We start from the raw sequence: 11,362 nt of genomic DNA, 5'->3' as shown, positions 1-11,362 counted from the left end.
TGGCTCTGGTTTTGAGCCCCGGCTATGCTACATAGTAGCTGTGTGATCCTGGGGAAGCCACTTCAGTTCTCTGAGCTTCATTTTTCTCCCATGCAAGATGGAGGCAGCAGTTCTCTTGTAACCCAACTCTATCCTCATCACTTAGCCAATCTTACCTAAATCCATATCTTCCATTTTTTTACATTTTTAATTAAGGTAAAATATACATACAGTAAAACTTATACGTTTTAGAGTGTAGTTCTGTGAGTTTTGACAAGTGCATACCGTTGTGTAACCACATCAAAATTGAGATGTGGAGCAGCTCCATCACTCTCCAGAATTCACAACCCTCCCCACACCTCCTTGCCATCAGCCACCCCCATCTCTGCCCCAGGCAACCTCAGATCTGATTTCGTCACTAAGGATTACCTTTGCCTGTTCTAGAGTGTCATGTAAATTGCATCATACATATGTTCTCTTTTGTATCTGACTTTCTTCACTCATCATGTTGTTACATGGACTGGTAGTTGTTTCTGCTGAAGAGCAATATTCCATTGTATAGATGGGCCAGCATTTGTCATCTAGTCACAATCCAGGCACATTGGGTTGTTTCCGTTGAGGGTTAGAATCTCTAGAGCTGCAATGAACATCATTTTGCAAATATTTCAGTAGACAAATGATTTTATTTCTATTGGGTAAATAGGAATGCAATGGCTGAGTTGTATGGCATGTACATATTGAATTTCTGAAGAAACTACCTGTTTTCCAAAGCAGTTGTACAATTTTCCATGTCCCCCATAATATATGAGGGTTTTGGTTGTTCTGCATCCTAAACATTTGGCATTGTCAGTCTTTTAATATTTTAGTTATTCTAGTGTGAAATGGTATCTCTTTGTGGTTTTAATTTGCATTTTTCTAATGGCTAATGATGTTGAGTACTTATGTGCTTATTGGTCATTTGGATAATCTATTTTGTGAAGTTCCTGTTCAAGCCTTTTGTGTGTCTACAATTTTTATGAGTGAGTTTATTTCTTCTTATTTAAACTTCACTTCTGGGCTCCAGACAAATATATCAATGGAATTCTTCATACTGCTGCTTGTATGTTGCAAAAGGACCTCAACTGAACATAAAGGTAAGCTTACAATCTTCTCTCTCACTCTTCCCCTTCCACTTTTAGACCTTGGGCCTCTACCACGGACACATTCTCTAGTAGATGACCTCACCAACCACACAGTGGCACAGACCAGAAACTTACGCAGCATTCCTGATACCCCTTCTCCTCTGTTTCCCTACTCCTACCCAATCCATCGCATTTCCTCCTATTTATTGAACCCAATCAATTCCTCCATCTCCACCACTGTCTAAGCCACCATGGGCTCTCACCTACATTACCGCAGTAGCCCCCTTCCTTCCTTCCTTCTTTCCTTCCTTCCTTCCTTTTTTTCTTTTGGAAAGGAAGTCTCTGTCACCCAGGCTGGAGTGCAGTGGCGCAATCTGGGCTCACTGCAGCCCCGCCTCCCAGGTTCAAGCAATTATCCTGCCTCAGCCTCCCAAGCAACTGGGATTATAGGTGCTCACCACCACAACCCACTAATTTTTGTATTTTTAGTAGAGACAGGGTTTCACCATGTTGGCCAGGCTGATCTCAAACTCCTGGCCTCAAGTAATCCTCCTACCTTAGCCTCCCAAAGTGCTGGGATTATAGGCATGAGCCACCACACCCAGCCAATAGCCTCCTTTCTAACAAGTCTTACTCCCTTCAGGCTGTGCTCCACATACCAATCACTGTCAGGCCCTTAGAAAACACGGAAGTGATTGTAAGACTCTCTTATTCAAATCCTTAATGGCATTTCATAACTTTTAATGTAATTATTTGTTCCTTAATGTGATCTATAAGAAGAGCCATGCCCCAACCAGATGGCTGTCTTTGAGCCACAGGCTCCTTGTGTCTCAGGGCCTTTGCTGAAGACGGTGAAACCCCGTCTCTACTAAAAATACAAAAACTAGCCGGGCGTGGTATCAGGTGCTGTAGTCCCAGCTACTCGGGAGGCTGAGGCAGGAGAATGGCGTGAACCCGGGAAGCGGAGGTTGCAGTGAGCCGAGATCGCGCCACTGCACTCCAGCCTGGGCAACAGAGCGAGACTCTGTCTCAGAAAAAAAAAAAAAAAAAGCGGGAAAAAGTGTCATCGAAGGTGCTCAAATATATAGTGTTTTCCTTTCTTCGTGTTCTCTCTCGCTTGACTTGTCATGGTATTTTTATTTGCTGTTTAATGTCATGCTAAGCCTGGCTTTAATTTTTTGTATTTTTAGTAGAGACGGGGTTTCACCGTGTTAGCCAGGATGGTCTCGATCTCCTGACCTCGTGATCCGCCCGCCTCGGCCTCCCAAAGTGCTGGGATTACAGGCGTGGGCCACTGCGCCCGGCCTTTTTCCTGCTCTTTGAACAGAAGTGCTGCATTTTCATTTTGCACTGGGCCTCATATGTTATGCAGCTGGTCCTGGTGTTAGGTACCCCGGATGCACGACATACGAAACAGATTCGTCCCCCACAGAGCTTATTAGTCTAATGAGAGAAACACACTCAATTGAATTGTCCCAGAAATACATCATTCTAATAAGACAAGTCTATGAACAAAGCTTAGAGCATTCCTAATCTTGCCTCTGATCAGGGCAGACTTCTCGGAGGAAGTGAAATTTGAACTGAGCTGTGAAGAATGAGCAAGCATTGGTGAGGTAAAGAAGAGAGAAGGAGTGTTGCAAACACAGGGCAGTCTGTGCAAAGGCCCTGAGACACAAGGAGCCTGTGGCTCAAAGACAACCGTCTGGTTGGGGCATGGCTCGTCTTATAGATGACAAAAACAAATTTGAGGTCAGGTGCGGTGGCTCACACATGTGATCCCAGCACTTTGGGAGACTGAGGTGAGTGGATCACGAGGTCAGGAGTTCAAGACCAACCTGGACAGCATAGTGAAACCCCATCTTTACTAAAAATACAAAAAATTAGCTGGGTGTGGTGATGTGTGCCTGTAATCCCAGCTACTCGGGAGACTGAGGCAGGAGAGTGGCTTGAACCTGGGAGGCAGAGGTTGCAGTTGGACAAGATTGTGCCATTGCGCTCCAGCCTGGGCGACAGAGCGAGACTCTGTCTCAAAAATAAATAAATAAATTTAAATTATCGTTAATTTTTACCGTTTGTTTTTGTATTGTAGGATGCAAGTTATAAATGAAAATATTAGCATTGACCTCATATGTAGAATCCACACAATTACACAATTCACATTCCATAGCTCAGACATGTGCATGTATTTCATTCTTATCAGAACAGTAGAGATGCTGCACAAAACTAGCTCAATGGTTTCTGTTTCACTTCCTGACACCCACACACTCCAGCAACGCTCTCTACGTTGGGGTCATGGACACTAAGGAAGGACTGAAAGGACAGGAGCTATAGACTGCTCTGTCTTCCCCTTTCCTTGTTCCATACAAATACTAAGGAGGCCCGGCCCTGCTTAGCTTCTGAGACGTGATTGGGCAGCCTCAGGGCACTGTGGCCATAGTGTCCTTCCCTTTCCTTTCATGTCATCTCAACACAGGGGTCGGTTAGCACAGGGAAGTAACTCCAGTAAGAGAGGATACGACAGGGCTTCTCCGCCACTTGTGTCTCCTCAAATGTCATTGCCTTCTTTCTGTGTACAAGCACGTCCTGGTTTCAGGGGAAAGTGAGGTCTCTCCAGTTTGTCAGAGCCCCGCTCACTCAGTCACTGGCCTCCACGCGCCACAGAGTTTCCCGCACACCCCTCAGCATGGCTCCGCAGGGGCATGGAGAGGATGATGCGAATGGGGCAGAGGGAACGGCAGCCACACACATCACATGTGGCCCCTCTGCTCCTCTGCATGCTCCCTTGTCCTATAGGACTTGGCTGAGAAAACGGAAGTGTAAAGATATCATTATTAACGTGACAACAGAGTGTTAAGCCAGATACAGGCCACTTTCGAGTGCAGGACACTGGGCAACTGACTTCGCGGACTCAGAAGGTGGCCCTGCCTAACACGGCCACGTAGTAGATGTTAATCAATGTATGAAGTCAAGGAATGAAGGGTTGTCACCTGATAGAAGATAAACAGTTCTTCCGCTTTTGACAAACTAAAGGCCTCTCTCCTCCGTCACCTTGCAGATCCCACATAAATGTCAGAGGGGCACCACTGCCTGTGATTGCCTGTCTTTCTGGAGAGGAGAGAGACACTTGCCCTAATATGTCAGAACAAGAGTGAGAGGGAGGGCATGAGGGGAAGCTGACAAGGCTTATCTGTGAATTAATCACCGCACTTTGCATGTACTGCAGGTAACACCTTGTAGCCTACGCTCTTAAGAGATGGTTCAAGTGTGAACTAAGCTTCATAGCTCACTGCCTTCATCCACCTCCATGCCCACTCCCAAACAGGGCTCAAGTTGGATCTTCATTAGCAGAAGGCCTCTGGGACCCATTCTGGAGGGGTCCAGGAGCAGATAGGGCAGCTCAGTCCAGGTCAGAGCCACAGATGGCTGGACCTTCTCAAATTCCTCATGTACTGCCTTGATTTTCAGCCCACAGTTCATCACATGTGGAAAGATATCTGAGAATCACCAAGCCCAAGAACCAGGAGACCTGTGTTCAAAATCTGGCTTTGTGTGAGTCTAGGCAAGTGATATATTCTCTCTGGGCCTCATTATCTGCTCCATTAAATGAGAAAAGGAACTAGTTAAGTGGTCTAAAAGCAATGCTTCCCAGGAGCTCCGATGTCTCAGGACTTGCACTGGTCAGGACAGGGGAGATTCTCCCCAGTTTCAGTCAGCAGTAATAATAATAATAGGAGGCTGGGCATGGTGGCTCACGCCTGTAATCCCAGCACTTTGAGAGGCCGAGGGTGGTGGATCATAAGGTCAGGAGATCGAGACCAGCCTGGCCAACATGGTGAAACCCTGTCTCTACTGAAAATACAAAAATTAGCTGGGCGTGGTGGCGCATGCCTGTAATCCCAGCTACTCCGGGGGCTGAGGCAGGAGAATTGCCTGAACCTGGGAGGCTGAGGTTGTGATGAGCCGAGATCGCTCACTCAAGCCTGGCAACAGAGTAAGACTCTGTCTCAAACAATAATAATAATAATAGGAAACACTTACAGGTACCCACTGCCCCAGGTGCCATCATAAATGCTTCACATACATTCACATGGGTTTCAACTTCTATGCCCATCATCAGATGAGAAACTGAAGTGCTGAATGTGTGACTACTCAATGTCACACAGCTAGTAAATGACAAGGCAAGGATTCAAGCCTTTGAAATCTGGCTCTAGGGTACGTCTGCCTAACTACACTCTTCCCATTGTTTTACCTCCCTCCCTCCCACCAACCCATCCATTCACCCACCCATTCATCCAACCATCCACCCGTGCGTCCGTCCATCTGCCCACCTACCTATGCATCCATCTCGAGTTTCATGTAAGTGTTTATTTAATAAAGGAATTCTTCTGAAGAATTATAAAAAATAAAAAACGTGAGAACTACTCGGCCGGGCGCGGTGGCTCAAGCCTGTAATCCCAGCACTTTGGGAGGCCGAGACGGGCGGATCACGAGGTCAGGAGATCGAGACCATCCTGGCTAACACGGTGAAACCCCATCTCTACTAAAAAAATACAAAAAAACTAGCCGGGCGAGGTGGTGGGCGCCTGTAGTCCCAGCTACTCGGGAGGCTGAGGCAGGAGAATGGCGTAAACCCGGGAGGCGGAGCTTGCAGTGAGCTGAGATCCGGCCACTGCACTCCAGCCCGGGCGACAGAGCGAGACTCCGTCTCAAAAAAAAAACTACTCAATGTTGCTATTTAAACTGCAGAAGTCCTCAGGGGTGGGGTTCTATGACTCTCCCCACTTCCTGGGTCGTTCTGAGAGAACTTTCTGTGCGTGGGGGTGAGGAAGAGTTGGCATAATTAGAAGAAGAGAAGATTTTAAAGCAGTTTGTCAAAGGTGGCAACCTGCAGCTTCTGTGCAGACAGAGTGATGTAAGAAAGCTTGGGTGGCTTGGAATGTGGCTTCTTTCTTGCTTCCCTCCTTCTTGTCTCCTCCTCTAGGCAGAACTAGAAGGGGTATTAAGGATTAACTTGTGTAATGAGACTCCAGAGGGCTAGACTCAGACAAGTGGGTGAAAGACAAAGGAAGGTCGATCACAGCTCAATCTAAGGAAAATCTTTCTAGCCATCTTGTCATCCTAAAATTGAATAATCATCTCGTGATGCAGAAATCTGTTGTCCTGGGAAATTTTGGGCAGAGCCTGCTGATCGGGAATGAGGTAGTGGGTGCCTGATGGGGTGGAAGGGTGTCTTAGAGTGAGTGAGTCCTTCTTCCTCCAAAATCATGTGATTCCATTTCCACCTGGTTCTGCTGTGGGACTTTCAAGGCCCAGGGAAAGAGTATGGTCCCAGCCCACAGGGAGAGGCGGCAGTCAGGACAGGTTAGAGCAGTAACCAGGATTCTCTGATGTGTAGCTCCAGCTTGAAGCTTTCTCAAGAATACTCAACTCACTACCATCGTGCCTTCCTCAAAGCCAGTGTTAAAGAAAGAGGAGGCCAGGCTCAGTGGCTTAGGCCTATAATCCCAGCACGTTGGGAGTCCAAGGCAGGAGGGTCACTTGAGTCCAGAAGTTCGAGACCAGCCTGGGCAACACAGGGAGACCCTGTCTCTGTAAAAAATAAAATCATTATCTGGGCATGTTGGCACACGTCTGTGGTCCCACCTACTTGGAAGGCTGAGGTGGGAGAATCACTTGAGCCCAGGAGGTCAAGGTTGCAGTGAGCTGTGATCATGCCACTGTGCTTCAGCCTGGGTGACAGAGCAAGACTGTATCTATAGAGAAAAAAAAGAGGAAAATTGTGTCTATGCCCTTCTCACAGCAGGGCTTGCTGGATCATTTAACATGTCTGTCATGGAAGTCTCTAACCTCCAAATCAAGGCAGGTCATTTACTGGGGCCGGGGGTGGGGGTGCAATGGGGGAGGGATGTTCCCACGTTCAGCTGGTCCCAAAAGTTCGGTTTAGACCTGGGCTCACTCCCCAAACAATTTGTCTAGCACTTTCCTGTGCATATAGAAGGTACAGATGTAAGCTCAGGGGATACCAACACAGACCCAGTTCACAGATGAGGATAGGGAAGCTCAGAGAGAGAAACTCACCCCAGGTACCTTGACCAGAGGGACAAACTCAGTCTCCTGGCCCCAGGAAAACTCTCACTGCTCCGACTAAACGCGAAAATCTGTTAAGCCTTTTACTCTATGCAAGATATCGTGCTCCCACAACAACTCCATTATACCCATAGTACGGGGGGGGGGGGAACTGAGGCTCAGAGAAGTTAAATAACTTCCCCAAGACCCCAGTGCTGGGAAGGGGCAGAAGGAGAGTTCAAACCCATGCCTGCCTTTTCCAGAATCCATATTCTTTTCCACGACCTTATTCCACTTTCAAATCCAGAGACGCTCCAAGGAAATGGTGTCCTGGGAGAAGGGGTGAGGGCCTGAGCGTTCCAGATGCTTAGTGCCTGGCAGAACTGGCTCCACCCATCAGGCAGGCATCAGGGGAGAGGAGGGTTTCCTAGCTCAGAATGCGACTATATCAGGGACCCAGAGACACCCTCCCATCTCTAGGCTGCACACTGCATCCCCTCAATTAACTGTTGCTATGCGAGATGCAAAAAAAGTTGTACCTCAGGCTGCATTTAAGAGAAACCCTGACTGAGAAAACTCAGAACAACCTGGTCTGAGTGGGGTTTCTGGCTCTGGCATGTACTAGATTTGGGCAAGTCACTTTATTTCTGTGCACCTCTGTTCCCTTTGCATACTTGGCATCATATCATCAAGCATCCGTTTTCAGGATCATTGCTAACTCCCTGCCCAAGTACTCTCTTCACATCAGAGGTCCTAATGTGTGGTGCAGAGAAACAGGGGCAGGGGCTTAGAGTAGGAGACATGGGTTTCAGTCCCAGCTGTGCCTCCATCAGCTGTGTCACTTCAAGCAACTCACTCACTCTATCTGGGCATCATTGGCCGTGTCTGAGAAACAGGAATAATAACTGTGCACGTCTTGTGTATCACTCACTTAGAATCAAATAAAATGAGTATGCACTGACATGCGTTGTTTATCCTCACAGTAACCTATGATGTGGATTCAGTTATTGCCCCCACTCCATGGTTGAGGAAACCAAGACCCAGAGAAGTTGAAAACCATAAAGTGAAATACAAATGCTGGTTGGCTCGGATTATCATCACTATTTCAATACACTAATAAAGCAAACGCCTATGAAAACAGGTCCAAAAGGTTACAAGGAAAGGCTGTATTTGCTTTATTTCCCTGAAGGATAATGGCCTGGTTTATCTGAAGTCCAGCCACAGAACGCATAAGTGTGTGTGAGCCAGAAGCACTAGCCACTCCGGTGTGCACGTGTGGTTACAGCAGGGTTAGCTTCTGTTCTGCCCAGAGGCAGAGGGCTGGATGAAATGACCCCTGAACACCCTCTCTAGTCACACAGGATTCATCAGAACATCTGGGCAGGAGCAGATGTCCCTTCCCCATCCTCCTGCCCATCTAGAGAGCTGTCCAGCCAGATCCTGGTGGGGAAACCGGACTTATGTGCTGAAGTGAGAGAAAGTTCCCCTGGGGTAATGCGGCTCATTGGCAAGGAGGCCATGCCTTCCATTCTTATCAGGTGGTTGAGGGAGAGGGAGGCCCTGAAGTGGTACCCAGGGTCAGAAAAATCAAATGCCTTGCTGTTCTTGCAGGCGGTCCTTGGACATTAAAGCCTCTATCAATGTCCCTTCTGCTTCCATCAAGTTATCCTGGAATTGTGACCTTAAAACGTACATGTCAGAGCTAAAAAAGGAAGTCTAGAGATGGCCTCATTTTATAATCTCAGTTTTAAAACATTTTATTGTTGATTATAGATACACATGGAAAAAGTACACTATGTATTATATATAATCTATGTGTACATGTAATGTAGACATAGATACAAACACATGCACACACAATCCAACCAAATATCTTACGCAGTCATGTAAAAAGTGACACTTCCAAGTCCACAGGGGAAAAATTTTTCTTTCTCTCTTTTTTTTTTTTTTTTTTTTTGAGACAGAGTCTCACTCTGTGTCCCAGGCTGGAGTGCAGTGGCCGGATCTCGGCTCACTGCAACCTCCAGTTTAAGTGATCCTGCCTCAGCCTCCCTGGTAACTGGGATTACAGGTACCTGCCACCATGCCTGGCTAATTTTTGTATTTTTAGAAGAGATGGGGTTTCACCATGTGGGCCAGGCTGGTCTCAACTCCTGACCTCAAGGGATTCCCTTGCCTTGGCCTCCCAAAGTGCTGGGATTGCAGGCGTGAGCCCCACACCTGGCCCCAGCTGGATTTTTAAAAGGCAATCCAACTAAATGTTACCTGTGAGAAAAGCACTTTAAATTTCAGGATGCAAATAGGTTAAAAGCAAAGGATGGAGAAAGATGTCACGTGCTGTGTTAGTTTTCTATGGCTGCCATAACAAATTATTACAATGCAAGTGTGTGTAACTTAACCAATACAAATGTTCGATCTTACAGTTCTGCAGGCTAGAAATCCAGCGTGGGTCTCATCAGGCTAAAATCAAGGCATTGGCAGGGCTGCATTCCTTTCTGGAAGTTAGTGACCTTGTCTCTTCCAGCTTCTAGAGGCCCCTCACATTCCTTGACTCACAGCCCCTTCCTCTATCTTCAAAGCAGGCAATGATGGGTCTAGTCCTTCTCATATCACACCGCTCTGATCATCGTTGGGTCAGCTCACATATTCTTAACAACCACAGCCAAAAAAGGTCACCTGCCTTTAAGGAATTATGCCATTAGCTTGGCTCCCCCTGCACAGTCAGAGATTACCTTGCCATCTCAAGGTCCTTCATTTTAATGGTGTCTGCAATGTCCCTTTTGCCATCGAAGTTAACATGCCCACAAGTTCCCGGGATTAAGACATGGACATTTTGGGAGAGTCACCATTCTACCTACCAACATGTAGTGAGAAAACCGGAGTGACTATCAGATAATTTCATGTGAAAAAATCATCACAATAGAGCATAAGTTGGAACACATAAATGTTTCAATCAATGTGAAAAGGATGAAATCATATGGAGTATGTTCTCTGACCACAAAGGAATTAAGTTAGAAATCAATCACAGAAATACTTGGAAGTAAACAACACACTTTTAAATAACAAGGGATGCTACAAAATATTTTGCACTGAATGAAAATGAAAATAAAATTTGTGAGCTGCAGGTAAAGCAATGGTTGGTAGGATGTTCACAGCTTTGAGTGAAGTGAAAAAAGAAAAAAAGTCTAAAATCAATAATCTAAGCTTCCACTTAAGAAAGTAGCAAAAGAAGAGCAAATGGAAACAAAAGTAGATAGAAAAAGGGAAACAGTAAAGGTAAGAGTAGAAATCAATAAAACAAAACGGACACACAATAGATAAAAATAACACCAAAAACTGGTTCTTTGAAAATGTCATAAAATGGATAAATTTCTAGCCTGACTGATTTCCTAAAAGTACACAAACTACCAATCTCATGAATGAAATAGGGGACATCATGGCACGGCCTACAGACATTAAAATGTTAGTAGGAAAGTATTAGAAACAACTTCACGCCAACAAGTTTGAAAATGCAGACGACATGGACACCTTTCTTGAAAGACACTGTGCTGGTTTCTAATTGCAGCTGTAATAAATGACCTCAAACACAGAGACTAAAAACTACACAGATTTAGTGTCTTATAGTTCCAGGAGTCAGAAGTCCTAAACTGGGCTTGTTCTGGCTGAAATCGAGGTATTGGCAGCACTGGGTTCCTTATGCAGGCTCTAAGGGAGAATCTTAGCCTCTCCCAGCATCCTCAGGCTGCCAACATTCCTTGGCTTCTGGCTCCCAGCAGCAACCGCATCACTCCGACCTCTTGCTTCTCTGGTCGCATCTCCTTTCTGACTCTGACACCCCTGTCTCCCTCTTCCAAAGGCTTGTAATTACATTGGGTCCACCCGTATAATCCGGGATTACCTTCCCGTCTCTGGATCTTTACTTCAAGTACATCTTTAAAGTCATTTTGTCGTGTACGATAGCACATTTATAGGCTCGGGGGATTAAGACATGGGCATCCTTGGGAGGTCATTCTGCCTACGGAGACACAAACACTAAAATGGATCGCCAAAGAAATAGAATACTTGAATAGCCCTATATCTATTAAAGAACCTCAATGTGTAGTTTAGAATCTTCCCACAAAGAAACCTCCAGGCAGACACGGTTTCACTCTGTCAAACATTTAAGGAAGAAATGAATCTTTTTTTTTTTTTTTTTT

This window comes from Colobus angolensis, unplaced genomic scaffold, assembly GCF_000951035.1.
Source record: "Colobus angolensis palliatus isolate OR3802 unplaced genomic scaffold, Cang.pa_1.0 Scaffold437, whole genome shotgun sequence".
Taxonomy (NCBI): Eukaryota; Metazoa; Chordata; class Mammalia; order Primates; family Cercopithecidae; genus Colobus; species Colobus angolensis.
This window is presented reverse-complemented; position numbering follows the sequence as displayed.